The sequence below is a fragment of the Crocodylus siamensis genome, chromosome 2 (assembly GCF_052110815.1).
Source record: "Crocodylus siamensis isolate JL-2025a chromosome 2, ASM5211081v1, whole genome shotgun sequence".
NCBI classification, from domain to species: domain Eukaryota; kingdom Metazoa; phylum Chordata; order Crocodylia; family Crocodylidae; genus Crocodylus; species Crocodylus siamensis.
In genome coordinates, this window is record NC_143396.1 from 58,072,329 (window position 1) to 58,090,739 (window position 18,411).

At 41.4% G+C, this 18,411-nt stretch overlaps 1 protein-coding gene across 4 annotated transcripts in view; it reads left to right on the plus strand.

Moving 5' to 3' along the window:
- The window catches only part of CRACD (capping protein inhibiting regulator of actin dynamics), a 223,293-nt gene that overhangs the window by 76,052 nt on the left and 128,830 nt on the right, over positions 1-18,411 (plus strand). For all 4 annotated transcript variants that reach the window (XM_090035961.1, XM_090035959.1, XM_090035962.1 and 1 more), the window contains one exon: positions 14,951-15,085. The gene's annotated coding sequence lies outside the window, so the exon portion shown is untranslated. The remainder of the gene's footprint in view (positions 1-14,950; positions 15,086-18,411) is intronic.

The window sequence follows — 18,411 nt, forward strand, 5'->3', positions numbered from 1 at the left end:
GGAAACTACACTGAGTTTATTGGTAATATGTAGTGTTCAGCTTGGGTCATTTCAAGAAAAGGAAGAACAATGATAGAGGCATGCTTTTAACTGATGCTGATAATACTCAGGAATTAGATATGTAGCCCCTTTGTAAATGGTTTTCTTTGAAACCTTGCTTTTTTTCTGGCTCTAGAATATTAGATTTAAAAGCATGGAGCATTATAAAGAATGTTGGGTGAGAATCTTGAAAAAGAAAATATGTTTCTCTTTTGGAGTAATTGTTCTCTCTCTTTCATGGGTAAACCTCATGCCCCCTGAACTTTGACTGGGAGCCTTTGCCTTAGCAGTAGGGCTGTGCAAAGCTTTGGTGGTGATTTGATTCGAAGGAGATTCGGCCCAATTCAGTGGCTGAATCTCTGAATCCGAATTGAATCGGGAGACGAATTTAAAGGTCCGAATTGATTCAAAGGTCTCTGAATCTTTGGAAAAGATTCAGAGAACTTTGATGACTCAGACAGTCCCTGGTGGCTGCAGCACGGAGCTGCAGCAGACTCCAAGCTGGTAAGTACTAGGGGTGTGGGGGTGGGGCTTGGGGAAGGCAGAGAGGACCATGGAGGGACCTCTGCCAGCCCCCTAACCTGCCCGCTCTCGGAGCCCTACCCCCCGCATGGCTGCCCTGTGTGCACCAGCTCAGTACTTTAAAGAAAAGCCCCGGTGCTCACCAGGTGCTGCCAGGTAGGGCGGGGGGAGCGACCCCTGCTGCCCCATGCTGCAAAAATAAGAAAAGCCCCGGGACTCACTGCTCCTGCAGCAGCCTTGGGGCTTCAGGGGCTCATGCTGAGCCCCCTACTGGCATGGGGCAATGGGGAGCAGTGGGGATCACCCCTTCCCAGCAAGAGCAGTGAGTCTGGGGGGTTTTTTGGCTTGTGAAAGCGTAATTTTTTTTCTTAAAGGGCTGGAGCTGGCCCGGGCAGGGCACCCATGGGGGAGTTGGGGGAGCAGGGGGGGAGTGTCAGGGGGCTCATGCAGAGTCCCCCATGTAGCATGGGGCAGCGGCAGGCAGCAGGGATCGCCCTCCTGCCCAGCAGCACCCAGTGAGTACTGGGACTTGTTAAAAAAAAAAAGTGCCACGAACTTGGGGGGGGGGCAGGTGGGACAGCTATTGCCAGGCTGGGAGAGCAGGTGGGGGATGGGCCTGGCTGTTTCAGAGATTTGGCAGCATCCCAATCTCTGAATCAGAGTCAGCTGAATTGAATCGGGTCAGTGATTTGAATTGCCAGATTGAATCACTGTGCCCCCAAATTGGCCAAATCTGAAGCGAATACTAGCCACTTCACACAGGCCTACTTAGCAGTACCTCTGGAGTGCACAGTGGCCCTGTCCTTTTGTATGCTCCAGTGCCGGTGACATAAAGGGCTGTGCATATATTCTGCTCCTCAGCTCCTTTCAACTGCCTGGCTAGAAATGGAGCTTCTTGTTTGTCCTAGTGACTTGAGGACTTAGGAAGCACTCCAAACCCACCCTTTTCTCGTATCTTTTCTTTCTTGCATTCCCTTAACAACTTTGCTATTTCCAAAAGATTTCTTTTCTGTTTTGGGGTAGCTGGTAGCCCTCAGCTGCTGTTTGGCTTTTTTACCCACTGCTGTCCCCTTCCCTCCTCACACTTCCTTTGGGAAGATGCTCTGAGTTGCTGCCATTTCCGGCTTCATTGATAAAACTATTGGCTAGTTCACCCACTTACCTGGTATCAGACTTACACATTTTTTCCCTTTCTTACTTGCCTTAATTGGAGGAAGGGGATCCCCAATCAGTTGTCTTGTCCAGAGCTACCTGTTCTCCAGGCTTCCAGCTATGCCCTTCACATGATGGTTTGATCCCACCTTCTGGCAGTCGGATGTGATGTCTTCTCTGCTTGGGGGACATCCATATAATTGACAGGCGGTTGCTCTGCTAGCCTTCAAGTGAAGAATAAAATAAATTGACAGGCACAGCATAGTGAAAAACAGTAGAGGGAAGGGGATGAGTCTTGCATTCAAAAGCTTGTCTAAATTTATCCCAGCTACACAGTTGCTCCAATAAAAGATGTCATCCTAAGAAATCCTCACCTCTCACAATTTCTGGACCATCACAGGTGCAACATCATTCTTACCTCCTGAGGTCCCTTCCAACCCTAACTTTCTATGATTCTAAGTCTTGGCTGTTTCTCCTTGACAAATGCTTGGCGCTGTGTCCAAGTCAGAGCCAAGGGCCTTAGCTCGGCCCTGCCTATCCATGCGCCCTTAAAGCAGACTGGCCTCCCCTTCACAGGACTACATTTTCATCTTGGTACCAGTGTGGAAAATCAACCCAGACAAGTCCACAGAGATACTGTATAATCCACTGGACCCTAAATACTGATCTTGCTTGGTTAAAAGTCACTTGTCAGCTATCTCATCTTTTCATTGAGAAAGGCTGAGATAAATTACATGGTCAGCAGGTATTTTCTCACCTGATAGCCCTGAGGTTCCCTAAGGTTCTGTCCAGACTTTTCCAAAGTGAGGGATCTGGTTCCACAATGACAACTGAATCTGGTTCTCACATTGATGATGCGAGAACTCTTATTCCTATCATAATGCACTCCTGTCTTCCAATGGTAACACCCTTTTTGGTAGCAATTATGTTGATGAGGCAGATCCCCATTATATCACCTTCTTCCCAGATAAGACAATCTTAGGTACTCATTCAAAATTCTTACCCAAGACCATCATAACATTTTATTTTGAGCAGCCAATTAACTTGCCAGCGTTCTTCCCAAATCCACTTTCTTCATGAGCAGAGGTTTTGCTGCATTCATAGTGCAAACTATAATATAGTAAACAATTCCTTAATATGTTTGTTTTTTGCTTCTTTGGAGACTAAGATTGTCATATTCTATATCCTTAAGATAACAAAAAGAACAACTTTCTTTAAAAGAGACATAAAAATACAGCCATAGAAATACAGCTATTTACAAATTTGTTTACATGTAAGTAGGAAACTTGGTAGGATCAAATTATATAATCACTTACATGTCTTTCAAAGTTTTAATTAAAAAACTAAGGAAATTTAAAGAGGGTGAAAAGATTGACAGACATGGGACAATCTCTCAACAATCCTAATTCTGTCTCAACACTGTTGCTTATGTACTTATTGTAGCTAAGCAGAGATAAATCTCTACACAATCCCACATGTTTATTACCAACAGACAGATGTACATTTTAGGGGAAAGGGATGCCTCATCTGTACAGATTGCTATTGCTGAACCAAAAACATATCAGCTTAGGAAAGGTGGATATGAATCGCAGTTTGAGAGCAAATAAAATTATCCATCAGATGAGGTGGATGATCTGCCAGATGTGACCATCAGACTTTTCAGGATCTTGCCTGAATTTACATGTTAACATACAGGCAGACAAACTACTGATGTATTATAAAGAGGCGAAGAGTATATCATATGAGTTTGCTTTGAAAAGCTGGACAATAAATGATTGGAGTTTCTAAAACTTTAACAAAGGAGGCAGCTAAGAATATTTTTCATGCTATATTAAAATGATTGCTGAAGCAGGGCTTGTGAGTTCCTCTCCCCTTCACCTCCTCTGCATGTTACATGTATTATACAGCTACCTGGCTAATTGCACAATTAATTTAGACTGGCTACATGTGCATATTTACTATGGTGCTTTGAAAAGGTCCAACCAGCTATAAAGTTGTTGCTGGAAAATGTGTAATAACTTTCAGCTGGCTCCTATCTAGCTTTAATTTACATGTGTAGCCTGTGACCCCATGGCTGGGAGACCGCAGCAGCTGTGGTCTCCCAGCTGCAGGTGAGCATGGGTCATCTCTGCAATTGGGAGTCCCATCAGCTGAGATGGCTCCCAGCAGTGGGAACTTCCTTCTTGTGGATGCAGGGGAAGCCCAGGATTGAGCTCCCCCTGCACTGGCAATATGACGTGATGAGATCCAATTCACGATCCCACGATCATGCCTCATATGATCTTGCAAGAGGTGCGATTGTGGGGATTGTGCATTAGATCCCATCACGTCTTTACCTTCATGTGTAGAAGGGGGCCTTTCACTATGGCTGTTGGAGCCAGAGATAAAACCTGCCAGTGAATTTGTTCTTATGCCTAATCTAGACCTTGCAGCATCTTGAACATTTAGTAGCCTAGACATAAGGTTTGTTCATCTCTCTTCATGATGATGGCAAGATGTGTATTTTATTCTTCAACCCAAATGAATTACCTAGGACCAGCCTGGTAAAATTTAGGGATCAAGCCAATAATTCAATAATTAGAGAGATTATGCTAAATGCTGGTTTGTCCACAGAAAGTTTAGTTTGACATCACAACAGAAGGCTTTAGGGTTCTTTCCTACTGTAGAGCTGTGGTTGACAGGATGAAAATTATTGTAAAGGTGCTGAAGGGTTTGCTCAGGGCTTGCAAACCCAATGGTGTTTGCACCATTGGGATGTGGATTTGCAGCAGGTTGCGCACACAGATATAGCAGCTTGGAGCTTAAGGTTGCAGAATGCATGCATGCGATTAGAGAGCTGTGACTGGGGTGGGAACCCCGGGAAAAAAAGGGAGAAGAGAGTAGCAGAGGGCTGCAGGGGAGAAGGTCTGTTCGGAAGAGGACTGCTACCGGGACAACTGCTGCTGAGAGGACGACTGGCAGAAGAATTGTTGCTGAGTGAGCTGCTACTGGGGGCAGAGCCACCATAAGCTACTGAGTACCCAGGACCTCCTGGTATCCTTTATTAGAGGAGCAGGGTTTGTGCAAACCAACTCCCCTCCCCTCCCTACTCCCTGGGGGCAGGGATTCACTGGGAGGGGATAAGAGACAGGGTTGCTAAAGAAGGTTTTCTGGGAGAGCTAAAGAAAGCAGCAGGGAATCTTGGCTTTGTGGGATCTCCAGCAAAGAGCTCAACAAAATACAGCCAAGAAGGGGCACTCCAGGTGTCAAACACAGGGGAGCTGTCTTGGGGATGGTGTGACTGTTTGCAGGCATCCAGGAAAGACTGGAGCAGCTGCACTCGAGGTCCTGACAGATGACTCCATCTTTTGACCAGATGACAGCGTTGCCACACCTCTTCTGAGGCGGACCGAGCACAGCTCCATGGGTGTTCAACTGCAACCATCTCATAGTTGATTGCTTTGCTGTGTGCAGAGTGATCCTGTGGGGATCTGGCTGTATTTTTTTAGGTGTATATACCTGTTATAAGTTGCTTGTGTGCTAAATTTGATAACTTAATTGCTTTTGCTATATGATAAGTATTTGCGTTTATTTGCTGGTATAGATTATTATCGAGCTGATTGAAAATATTGTGTTTGTTATCTAGGTGACATTGAATCTGTTAATTTCTCAGTTACTGTTGCAAATAATAACTTGTTGTAAATAGTCATTTAAGGCATGGCCTTGTGCGGGGAGAACCACGGGTGAGCACTCCACTAAGTGGTGGCTGCTGGCTTGTAGATGGAGTGAGAGTTGACCGAGACCTATTGGCACCCCAAGGTCCCAAAAATTTGGATGTGACTGCAGTTAGCACCGCCGCCAGGCTTACATTATAAAGCCTGTCAAAACAAATTTCCTATCCACTACAACATCAAGATGGATGCCCGTGTGCTCGTCTGACTATTGGTGCGCAGCATTGCTGACTAGAGAGCTTTGTACCTGTGGAAGATATTTCTTTTATACTTCTCTAGTTACCCAAGGAATGAAGCCATTTGCTTATTTATGATTTATATTTGTATAGTACTGACATCCAGAAGGTTCCTAGAGCACTTTGCCAATCTATTTCCATAATATATCAAAGTGATGGTTAGCGGCCTCTGTGCAGATGTGCACAGTGGGGATAAATAGCCATAAGTACTTGTACACCCATAAATAATCTTGACAGTTTTACTCCCACAACACACACCAGGTTACGCACAATTAATACATGAGGATTGCTTCTACAGGTACCAGTTCCCTTGAGAAGGCAAAAAGCAGTATCCCCCTGCACTCAAATTCTCTTAGCAGAGGGGTTTATTCTGTGCTGTTACTTTCAGTGAGGTGCAATCCTATTTAAAATTATATACTGTCTTTGTCCTTGCCGCTCAAATGGAAGGAGTCTACAATACAAGAAAGGTAACAGCTTTTGGTCCCAAAGTACGTACTGAGACTGGTGTTTCTCTTAGTTGTGTTTGGGTAGAGGATACTGGAAGTGGCATTGATATACGCTGTGGAAAGAACTTGCAAGTCTCAGCAGCGGGGCACCATTTTTATTTACTTTTTAAACAGACAAAAAATGAATAGTCATGCTAAGGAGTATTACCTGCCAAGTGCTCTGTTGGAATAGGTTATGCAGCATCTTGCAGCAGCTTATTATCTAAAGCAGTGTAAAGATCAGCACCCTATGCTTTGTTTCTGATACTGTGAGTATAATGAGCAATAAAAAACTGAATCAGGAGCATAGGTCTTGGCAGAGAGGTAAATACTTTCCTTTTTCTATTTTTATCGTGCTCGATAGACAGTAATTATTAAACCAGGACATTTGTATTCCTCTCATAAGACAACAAAAAAAAGGTTCAGCTTTGGAAGGAGGCAAGTACTTAAATCTAGATTTTGCAGGTGAGGAGAGTTGAGCAAAGAGGTGAGGGTCTTGTTTCTTATTTACACTACATGTAAAGGGGATTAAAAATCAAAGTAAATTACATTTTCATTCACACTTCTTGACTTTCCCCAGGTCATTAGAAGGAAATAAATTGCTCAGACCTGATGAAGAATGCCTTGCGTTTGAAAGCCTGTCCAAGTATCTCAACTTTTGCAGATGAACCAATAAAAGGTATCACCTGCAAAAGTCCTTAGCTTTCTCAGAGTTAAAAGAGAATTATTTTCCAGTGTTGCACTCTGACCACCAAGACACATTTCTCTCTAGGAAACAAGTGCTCATTTTACCTATTTTGTTCTGAAATTCATTAGTTTTGCTTGTCATTTAACCAGAGTGTAAAATAACTATTCTATTGCATAAGCAGTGCTTTAAGGAGTAAAGATCTAGTCATTGCAGGGAATTCATTAAGGGGATGTCTACCATAGGGAATTTTTTTTTTCCCAGCATAGTAGATAAAGCACCACAAAATCCTAATGTAAACAAGGTCCTTGACATTTTGCTTTGATTTAGCTGGCTTACTAATGTAGAACAAAGGGACAACTCCAAGTGACCTTCCCTGCTTTGGGATATTGCAGTGTACTAGCTAGCGTATTTTAAAAAGCATGTCTTTTTTCCCATTGCATACCTTGAGTGTCCCACAAATTCCTTTGGGCTCTGAAAGTCAAACCTGGGCTTTTTCTCTCTCATGTGCATCATTAACAATAATATTCTGCCATTTAAACAATGTCCTCATTAAGCACACTGGGGCATTCTCCAGTGTCTTCATCTGAAGCTTTCCCATTCACCTCTGCAACCTTTATTAACCTTCAGTTCCCTCTTGACCCTTTTATTTCACCTTAACAGGGTAAGAGGGAACTGAATGTTAATCAGGAAATGCAGGTGAGCAGGATGGCTTAGTCCCATCAGACTTATGTTGCACAGATGTAAATAAGGCCATGGTTTGTCTTGCAGAATCTATGGCACAGATAAAGATGCTGGAGAAGAAAACAATCCAGCTTGACTCTTGGATTTTGAGTTTCTTTTTTGGAAACTCACCTTTTATGATTTCACAACCTTGAGTCAGAGAATAGTATGTGTTATTTAATTTGCTTTTGTGTTAGCCTGATCCAGAAAATTATGATATTGCTGATAATATTGCTGGATGTCTCTTGGGATTAACCCATTTATGTTAATCCTTATCTTGCTCAGAATGTATAGTGTGCATGTGTGCGTTTAAAATTAAGTGACTTAATCCATGGAAGTCTCTTGTCCTCTGCTTCCTCTCTCTCCTAAGGACTTAATAGAAGTATTCAGGAACAGCTTGTGTCATTGCAGGTTGTCTTGATCTCAGGTTCATATCCTGCTTGGGATGTTGTGTTTTCTGTCTCTGCTATGATTTAATCAAATCAATTTTAAGGGAAAGAATGGGTGAGAGGGAACAGAAAGTAATGAGATCCGGCTGAAATGCCCACTCCATAATCAGCTTGTCTGAAAATCTAGACCCATATGAGCATATTTTCAAGTATCTGAAAGTTAAGGAATTGGATTGCATTTACAGACAGCCCCAAATCTTGGAATCCAGATGTTCATTAACAAAAACTGACAAGCCAAGAGGTATTTGCTTTAGAATTAAAGTGGTAAATGAAAACTAAAAGAAAGGAGGAGAAAGAGCCCTGGGGTGTTGTTCCTGTCCCTGTGATTTTGTACATTGTTATATTTACTTAAAAAAGGAGTTAGCCTTGCTGTTTTGCCAGGCTGTAATCACCAGACCTCAGTCTTCAGATTTTTTGAAGTAACTTGGCGTAAGATTCATTTGCTCTTTTAAGGAGATGCCCTTAAAATTGTCTATCAGGCCTTTTGTGTGCATCTGGTAAATCAGATCTCCTGGACAGTGATCTTTAATTGTTCTCTGGCTCACTACCATTTCCATAATCTTTGAACAAAATGCTTGTAACTATCTAAGATCACACAGCTGAAATTAAATCCTTGTATAATAGCAAAACTCAAGAACAGCAAGATGCTGCTTTAATTTTTTCCCCCTTTAAACTGTATTCATAGAGTCACTGTAAACTGAGAGACAGTTGTACAGCCAAGCAAATTTGGTTCCAAGGCCTCTGACTGGGTGAATCTAATACTTTACTGAGTGAGCAGGAAGCAAAGCTGCGGTTAGGCTGATCCTGCAGTTTCAGTGCTTAATGAATGTTCTCAGAAGGCCAGCTCTGTTGAACTCAGTAGACAGTTGCTCTGTCACTTGAAGAATCGGGCTCACAATAAAGGCCTAGTGAAGACAAGGAGAGTTTTGTCATTTATGCTAGTGAGAACAGGATCGGGCTCCTAATGAGCAGGAACATACAACAACAATTTGGCTATCACCAATCTGTGACAACAATATGTGTTTCTCTGACACAAATCAGCCTTCAGCTTTTAAGAATAGTGTCTGTTTTATTATCCGTGTTAATTGGACTGTGTAGTATGTAATGTGATGACAGCTTAAGTCCTGATAAAAAGACTTTAGGAGAAGATTTTTTTTGGCCAACTTATGGAATTCAAGAGAGAGTATTTTAATATTAAAATATTACACCCCACCACAACAAAACAACCTTATTTTTAAGAAGAATAACTTCCTCCTCAAACCAGGTGTGCCAGAAGATTCTTGTGAAATGTAACAAGTTTTATAGCTAGCAAATCAATTCTGATTTGCTCAACAAGTTATTTGCCAAACCTGTTTCATTTTTGACACCTTTAAATATTTCCAAATAGCTTCCATATCTTTTAAACTGTACCTGTTACTAAATAATAATGGTTACAGTGCAATAAACACAAACAAACATTATTAAAAACAAATTCATGTAAGTTTCCTTTTTACCTAAGTGTGGTTTCAGCTGCTCCTGGGGCTTCTAAAGATTATGCACTAAAAACTAGTATTGATGAAAAAATGGTAAGCTTTAAAATTGATCAGGTTGCTGTAATAGTCTGTTTTTCATATAACTACAGCATTGCTGGTCACCTACAGTTCATTACAGAAATCTCAGGTGGCTTTACACGTTATATCACACATGATGGGGTTTTTTATTCACAAGTTGCTCAAGGAAACTGTGTTTATAAATATAACCTAAGTTTAGCTAGAATTCTGAGCGGAAATAAAGAAATGACTTAAGAGGCCTTTGAAAAGTACATTGCCATGATATGACACTTTTTATAACCCTAAGCTTTACAAAGCTTTTTTCATGGAGTTGAAGAGAGATCCTGAGCAAATTGCTTTCTATCAGCGCTATTACTCAGTTTAAAACTCTTTTTGATACTGCAGAGTAGCTGTTGCTGCAAAGCAGGTAGAGCTTTTCAGAGTGCTTGAGTGAGTTAATGAATGTATACATGTATAGCCTTAAAAACTGGGAGTCTGTGTTTGACCGGAAAATGGAACTGGGCAGTCTTAAAAAAGAGAGAGCATTATTTAATAGTTAGGGGGAAAGCAGTATTAGTAGCCATGGTAACTATTTTGTCTATTAGTACAATTTTGGTATTTTCTTCAGAAGGCTGTGCCTATAATGATTCTTCATTTTTGTTGGAGCTCCTAGCCCCAGCTGGGAGCTATAAAGGGGATTTGTTTTTCCCAGTTTCAGGGCATGTTAGAAACTGGGAAGGACAGAAAGGAATAAGCAAGTCTAACAAAATTCCGAACCACGATGCTTTGTGTGTGATCTCAAGCTAAGGGCCAGATCCTATTCCACCTATTAGGCATGTTAAGTGTGATTCAATTCTTCCTTGTTCAAGTCCCAGAAAAAGTGCTAATGAATTCTCATCTGAGCCTTAAGACTAAGTCACAAAACGAGGTGAGGAGGAAGACCCACCTGCCTTTTGTACTGATATTTTTAAGGATGTAAGCAGGATGGAGTAGGATAAAATTTAGATGCCAAAATACCATGTTGATGCCTATTTGGAATAGGCTCCCAAAGTTTCTGATGATGATGATCAATGTATTGACTAGATCTCTGTAAATATCAGTGTCTTGAAACCGAAGGGCAGGATGGAAACAAAAGGAGGAATCTGTCTGTATACTCCGGCAAGTATTGCTTCAAATCGCATATGGTGGCCACCACCACCTCTGCCCACTGCCATGTGCCATTTTCCCATGGCTGGTTCCAGGTGCAGCTCCACGGGCTGCTGATGGGCCTCACACCTGGCCCATCAGCAGCCCATGGGGTGGTGGGTGGCAGCAGTGGCCCCCCCTCTCCTCCACTCTGCATCCAGATGCCATGTGCAAATATTCCCCCTGCTCTGTGTCTGGCTGCCACCACCACAGGGGGTACAGTTCTTAAAGGCTGAAAACTCCTGCTTCACATGAGTCACAGTAGGACCATCCCTTTGCTCATGTTACAAAACAGTGAGCCATTACTTTCTCTATTTTCTTTCTGAGCCACAGTCTGTGCGTCAACATTTTGGGGTTTTTTTCCCCTCAGCTATTGGTAATATCTTTATCAGTTTGATAAGAGAAACAAATATGTCTTTCTCCAAAATCAATGCCATCCTCTCCATAGGAGAGATGTTCTGTGAATAACGCTGGTTGCATTCACCCCTGGAAAACGAAGCATGTCACTTTCTCAGTCTCCTGTGATCTTTTCCTAGCTCAGGTGTCCTCTGAAACAGAATACAGCAGTGTGGCCTTAAGAAAATAGTCTCTCTCTCTTTCCTCCCTTAAAAGGAATCTTTTAACCTTTCAATTGGACATGTATTAGTACATTGTAAAGTACTTAGCAAAATACAGATATTTGCTGATTTGCCAGATTTACCTGCCTACCTCTCTCTCATTGATAAATGAGTGATAAAGATGTGGGGTATAGACAAGTAAAACCATTATCTTTGAGAAGCTGAAAATAGAGCACTGTATCAATTTACCAGCTTGTAACTCTAGCACAGTAGTAGCTATTTTCAGGGAGCTGCTTTTATAACAAGCTGCTTTTGTTGTAAAGCTTTGTAGTAGTGTATTTCTTGAGGCAAGATGCAAATTGTGAAAAGGTCCAGACCCAGAGTATAAAGATTTTCTCCAGCTCTCCCTCTCCTAACTTGAATATGAGAGACTCAAGCAGCTTTTCCTTTCCTTTCTGTTTTTTTTTCCCATTCCAATTATTTTTCTTGTGTGCTCTGGGACTCAGCACAGTTGCTGCTAGGTGTTAATTATTAGGTAGGATATGATAATTGCTCCTAAGTGAATGCAGAATATGCATCAGCTTAGTTTTTTGGTAGAACAGTGCATGGTAATGTTGACCTGAATTTCATAGCTGTTTTAAAAAGAGAGAAATCAACATGGTTTCCTGAAAGGAAAATTTCCAAGAACTTATCCCACCCCAGCAGCACATCTGCTAGAATTTCACTGGTACCAGAATGTTGTGTGCGCCTTTCATATGCAATAGCCTATCTTACTGTGCATTAAATCCATGTAAAAATGGTGCGATTGCGCTAATGCGCAGTAAAATAGGCTACTGAGTATTAAGCATTACTTAAACTGTGCACATTCGTTACTGCGCATTAAGGGAGCCTAACACACATTTCTTTAGTACCTCACACTGGAGGTACTAAATTTAATATGCATTAGAAAGCGCACCTTTAATGCGTATGTAGACTTGCCCCTTCAGTCCCTATTTTTTTGCTAGGAATGAACTTGGTGAATGATCACACTATTGCACATTTACCTACCTCAGAACCTAAAGTGGCAGAAAGAAACTTGATGCTACACAGTGGCAGTCACCAACAAGGTTACTGCTCCCAGAGGGATGCGTGCAAGGTAATTGAACTGATGTCTCTCAGTTACAGCAGGTTCTTTATTGCCAGCACACTGAACCTTTGACATCTGTTCTGCCGTAATAACTGAAGTATGACTGGGGGGGAGTTTTACTGTGGGGGAGATATAGCTTGACTTCCCTGGCCATTTAGCACCACACATCAGTGAAGCATTGAAGAGGTTTCATATTTGTAATATGGTCATACAGACAGTATAAAGAGATGTGAACTAATAGGTGTCAGTGTGACAAGAACGTGCAGCTCTAAAGCACAGGTCTCTTCCCTGTGAACCAGCAGATCAGCTCCATGAGCTGAGGAAGGACTTGTGACGCATATTCAAATAAGGAACAAAGAGTTACTCTGCAACTCAAGAGAGGGAAATTGTCTAAACTGCACATTCCTATCCATTTTTGCAGAGGAAGGTTCTCTCAGGGCAGTATCATATTAGTAGCCAAATTACTACAGGTTGGTTCCTTCCAAGGTCACTGACTTGAGTACCAGTTTCTAGTAGGTATGTGTTTTAGATAACAGCCTGTCAACCTGGCTTTTAGTTATAGAAAACAAATGTAATGGGTTTGGACCAATGTGCACACTGTGTTTTAATGTGTTCACTTGTGCACATTAATGGTGTTTAGTGGGCACAGGAAGCCCACATGTATTCATTACTTTGTGCTTGGCTTGTGCTTCTAGAGCTTACTTTTGCATCCACAAGTGCTGGGGCCCAAAAATCACCTATATAAACTTGTGTGCATACAGTAAATTTAGCCCTAAATATCCCCCAAATGGTTTCGGTATTGCAATACATCTTCTAAGTGGTTATCCTTGTATACTACTTGCAAGCTACATTTGATGCAGAACACAGGTATGTGCATGTCCATCAGAAAAAACTGCAATTGATGCATGTCTGCTTGTCAAAAGTTGGGATCAGCTTAGTTTCTTCCCAAGTGCATTTTTAGGATGGACACTGATCCTTATTGTTTGTGACCTGCCTTTTCATAGAATCATAGAAAATTAGGGTTGGAAGGGTCCTCAGGAGGTCATCTAATCCAACCCCTGCCCACCCCATTAGAGGAGTTGAGCAGCGATGGAGTACTGTATTTTCTCACATATAACAAACCCCAATATAAGACCTTGAAACTTGTTTTTGGGAAGGCAGAATTAAGACTTTTTTTCCCCCTGAGTTATAGCCACATAGACCAGGACAGAGACTGCTGTTTAGCTACCTCCATCTCCTTTCCCTACTCAAGTAAAAGCAGAAAAATCTAGCAGCTGCTGAAGATTGGTCCTCCTGGGTAGGCTTATGATTTTGAATACAGCTAAAGAATTTTTAGGTCTCTGAAATAGGAATGGAGAGACTAAAAGCAGCAAAATGTTTCCTAATAAAGGTTGGCTTAATCTGTGGAACATCAAGACCATTAAAAAGGAGGAGACAATGGTCGACACCTTCAGAGTGAAGAGTGATAAGCCCTTAAATCAATTAACTGTCTGGGCTACCTCAGTAGGATTACCACTGCTACTATACTGTGGAGCATGAATCAAAGCAGGATGCTTCTATCCCAGGCAGAAACTCAGCTTCCTTGCTTGATGAACCCTGATTTTGGGGAAGAATATGAATGTTATGAGAGTTGAAATGGGAGTTTAGAAAGAGAGCAGCTCTCCTTTGCTGTCTTCCAGGTTGGAGGTCATGGGTGGAATCAATAATAAAGGTAATGAACTGCTTGAGATTGAGCAGCACTTAGAATAAGAGGTGGGATTTGAACTTCAAGTGTCCTTTCCTAAGTAAGCAGTTATATTTCTCAGAGGGTTCTGTGTATTTTTTCCCTGTTTGTTTAACACTTGCCAATTCATTCACTCATTTGATCAAGTACCTTGAATAGGACCAGTTAGAACTTGGGCATCTTTGTCAGGAAAAACATTTTTGACTAAATAGAAAATGTCACTCTTTCTTGCTTTGGTTGCTGGATAACTTTCTGGGGTTTTTCTTTCGAGTGAAAGCCCCCAAGATTATACAAAAATATTTCAACAAAACCAAATATTTGCTGAAACTTAAATCTGTTTTTCAATTGAATTTTGTTTTGAAGGCAACATTTTTGGTATTATAAAAATGAATCACTTAAAAAAACCACAACTATTTGCTCTCAAACATTTAGAGACAAATATTTAATTATTTCATTATCCAGATTAAATTTTCACTGAAACCAACTGAAGTGTGTGTATGTGCTGACTTCTTGTATAAGAGCTAATGTAAAACTTCCAGGGTTTTAACTTCAGAAGAAAGAAAGTATTAATATTTTTTCAGTCAAAAGTTGGGGAAAGAGATGCATTGTATAAAATTCTGTATCAAGTGAAGTATGTTAATAAATTCTTTCTTTTTACTAATACATTTCAAAATGGTTTGAAATGCTTTAGGCCAAGATATATGACAGACACATTTAGTTCATACAGTACCTGCAGGGAAGAAAAGGAAAAATGTTCTAAAAGATATGCCAGTAAAAGTTGAAGTAAAGCTCATGTGCCCTCTTGTCTTTTTTTTCCCTAAATGCTCAGGAAGAAGAGTCTTATCTGGTGGTCACTATCAATGTGTCCTGCTCTCTGATACCCTTTGCTAGAGAAAATTCCTACTTCCAGAGAGAGAGAGAGATTGATCTGAGCTATATAACCAGAAGACTCGCCTTAAGAAAGGTAAAGAAATAAATGGTTAGCTATAACAAACCTGTATGAGATGTCTTGGTTTGACAGTTGGGTGAGAAGGTAGATAGGAAAAAAGATAAATAATCACAGAGAATAGAAGGGGTTTCACAACCATTATGCTTTGACTTTTTAAAAAAACTTCAGCAGTCACAATGAAGAAAGAAGGCTATACAGATATCTGTTATTGTATGTCAAACTATTATTGTGTACGTAATATTTGCTTTCTTGTTGGCCAAGTAGATCAACAAAAGCTAACCTGAGGTTCAGGAATATATCAAACCTGCTGTGCAACTATTATAGATAATTTTCATGTTTGCACAATATGTCAATTATGGGCAATAATTGATAAGTAGTAACCCATTCTTTTAAAGACTTGAAGTATGGATCTTGCTACTTTTCTTAAGACACAAGTTGAAAAATATTATATATGCATCTAGTCAGTCTAACCATTCCTTCCCAGAAAATGGCTAAATATTCTGTATATGTTTCCGGTGAAAGTGAACACACAGGAGTAGAGAATGAACATGTTGCTTTTCCCTTCAGTTACTTTCTACTATGCAAGTGCATAATAGTTTGAGCTACATCTAATGTAGGTTATTAGAGCACATTAGTGTATTTTATTGAGATTTGGGTTCAGTTAACATAATGGGTCAGCCTTTCTATGAACATAGTATATACCCCAAGCTTCATATCCGTTAGGGTTTAAAGATTAAGTTGAAAATTTATCTGTAGAATTAATTTTAAAAAGGGAACTTTAAGCTATGTTAGTGTCCATCTTTAGTTGCGACTTTTGTTAACAAACAGCTGACATAATGCCATCCCTCTTCTATATACTTAAAAACTATTGCAAAGATTCCTGTGATATTTGTAATCATGATTTTAGGATTCCTCCAGAAAACCTAATCCACCTCTTAAAATCTTACACGTATGTTACTAAGGTTTTGTGACAGGTGGCTGATAACTTGGTATTGCCATGTATTTTTGGATTTATGTAAGGGTAATATCTTCTTGGCCAGCTAATTCTTCTTTTAAAGGAAGTCTGTTTGTAAAACTGTGGTACTGTTCAATTAGCACATGTTTTGCAGTACTCTATTATACAAATGCCTTCTGTTTAAAATATTATACCTTTTGAATAGTATGAAAGAGGCTACTTTCGTATTAGTCAATCACTGAACAGAATGGCATTTCATAAGTAAAATATGTAAAATGTACACGCTTATATACAAATTAAATTAAATCAGTAGTGTTTCATGGGAGTTTCTAGGTGTTTTGTTACAGTGCACCCACTTGTCTCTTCATAAAAAAAAATTGTGCAAGAACACATTGTTTTCTCCTATGGAAAATAAGAAGCAAAAATTTAGCACTGAACAATTTAAAACCCAAGTGGAAAATTTGGGGGTCAAAGCATTGTGTCAACGTTGCTTTAATTTTGTATATTCAAAGCCATTATCTTATGTTAGTTATGCACTTTGTTCTCTGTAAATCATTCTGTACATTATTTTAGTCAGAGGTGGGGGGTTTTCATGTGGTGTTTAGTTGTAGTTTTGCCTCCTTTCCTCTCTCCCTGTACTCCATGACCCCGCACCCCCAACCATCTCTGGATTCTTGATCTGCCATTTTACTTTTTCTGCTTTAACTGCTGACTGCTTCAGGCTCGCTTTTATTGTAGGTCCTGTCTTGGTTCTCCAAATGCTTCAAATTTCCTTCTAGGCATTCTTTCTGTTTTTCATTCTTTGACCAGGTAGGGGGAAGAAAAGCATTCATTTTCTTCACTCTATTAAAGTTACCATTTCCATTATATTAGTCATACTGGTCTTTTTTCTTTGCTACATTAATTTCTCATTCTTCCTCCCCCTTTCTCATCTCTCCTGCTCCTTATATTAATCCAATTTAAGTGTATTTCTCTCATAGCAGCATAATGACTATACAGGTCTTGGGTTCCTTCAGATATTTTAATGGACATGCCTTACTACAGTGCTTTCTTTTCATAGAAATTTCTTTGACAGAAACTTACTCTTTTGGTTATATAAAACGGGAAACAAGTGTGATTAGCTGAATTGTGGTGAAATAAACAGCTAAGCAAATAAAATTTTTTCTTGTTGTAACAAAGTAGGGAGTCCAGCAAGAAAAGAGATTTTGTTTTATTCAATATTCTTCAGTAGCATTAGTGAGGAGTCCAGCTGTAACAAGTGGGCATCCCAGGGCCCGTCTAAATGTTGGCCCACCCACGTGTCTTTGGACAAACTGCCTGCCTATCTGCCATGCCTTGATGTTATGTTTACATGATGTCACTAAGGTGGGAGGCTGCTCATTGACTTGCCCTGCTGACAAGGACTTTATACATGACTCTCACCTCCTCTTATTGCATCTCATGCCTCACAGATGTTTCTTCCAGCTAGCTAGCACTGGGACCTGAACTTCAATCCTAGCGCCCTCATGCTGGGTTCTTTAATTCATATTCTGGGCCCCAAGCCCCACACCCATAGGAGCAGGACACCAAGCCCCATCCCATGCCCTCCTTGGGCTAACTCTCAGGCCTCCAAGCCCCACCTTAGGCCTCCAAGCCCATACCCATAGGAGCAGGGCTCCAAGCCCTGTCCCATTCTCTCCCTGGGGTAACTCTGGGCCTACAAGCTCCTCTCTGTGGGTTCAGGGCTCCAAGCCCTGTCCCAAACCCTTCCTTGGCTGACCCTTATCCCTGGGCCCGGGAGCATTGCAAACTGCTCCCCAAGGCTCTGGGCCCCACCCCGCTGGAGCTTCACTCTGGATCCCTATAAGCAGCCTCAGGACTCTACTGGAAACCTTGGCACTACCACAAGTCCCTCTGCCTGGCCTGGGCCCTGCCTCAGTGCTCACAATGAGCCTGGGCTCCCCCTTTATCGACCTCACCCATCAGGGATGTGGGTCTGTGGTTAGAAGGTACCCCATACTTGCCTTTCACTAGGGAGGTAACTGGCCTGGCATTTCAGGGGAGCTGCCCTGACACAGGTAACTCCACCAGGCCACCCTTCCCTGGCAGGGTGCAGTTTCAAGTCTTACCCAGGACCATAGTGCCTCCTCTTTCCCCCCAGCCCTAGTCCTTACCTCCAAGATGTTCCATGGGCAGCAGCTCAGCCAGGTGTTATTCCTTCAGCTGCTGGTAGCAAACTGCTACCACTTTGCTGTTCAGCGCCCTGCTCTTGTAGGCAATAGCTGTGCCCTGTTCCCCAGTTGGGCAGTAGCCCCTATTTGGGATTGCAAGCAGCTGCAGGCTGCCTTTCTGCTGTTGCTCAGGCCCCTGTAAGTAAGAGAGCACAGGGTTAAAGGGATCTGTTACA